The sequence below is a fragment of the Nannospalax galili genome, unplaced genomic scaffold (genome assembly GCF_000622305.1).
Source record: "Nannospalax galili isolate Female #2095 unplaced genomic scaffold, S.galili_v1.0 scaffold131, whole genome shotgun sequence".
NCBI lineage: Eukaryota > Metazoa > Chordata > Mammalia > Rodentia > Spalacidae > Nannospalax > Nannospalax galili.
Window position 1 is genome coordinate 286,173 of NW_008332088.1, and position 784 is coordinate 286,956.

The following is a 784-nucleotide window of genomic DNA, read 5'->3' on the forward strand; positions in this document are numbered from 1 at the left end:
ATAAAGAGCTAACAAGTAAAACTCAATTCTTACACTGTATCTGGATAACATAGTCAACTAGCTGAGGGAAATTACTGAAAATCATCAGTAACAATACAAATTATACCAATTAAAAAAATTAAAAAGAAGAGGAATATCAACAAATTTGGGGTAAGAAGATATTGTATAAGATCTGTTACAAAGTTATGTAAATTTTCCAGTGTAAAAGCCAAAGTATAAGGAATGCAAACACATAGGCGAATATGTCAGAATCTTATAGAACCAACAGGAAATATCCCAAAGCAGACTGCTCTTTTAGTGTGTCATTTGGTATAAATGTCATTATCCTACTTAAATAAAAGCTCTGATGATCATTATTTCTTTTGCCTTTATGAGGTTAAAATTGTAACAGCTGGAAATAAAGGATTAGGGATGAGAGAGAAGGTAGCAAGAGGATGGATACTAGGGAAAGGAGCTGTCTCTTAGAAAGCCTGGTTTTTAGACAAATAAACAAGCTTTTAGACTAAATAAACACAGGCTACAAATGAGCCATTCAAATATATCCAAATGATTAAAGAAACCATACCAAAACAATTAAAAAGTGATAGTGATGCCTAATAGAGAAAATCAATAATGTGGTAAAAAGTAAAATGAAGAATCATATAGAATGTCTGGAGATTAAGCATGGAAATAGAGACTTATTAAAGCAATTCACCACCAGATTTGAGCAGGCAGAGGCATGCTAATTCTGAAGCAAATTCAATAGAGTTTATCCATGTAAGGTTGCAGGCAAAACTATGAACAG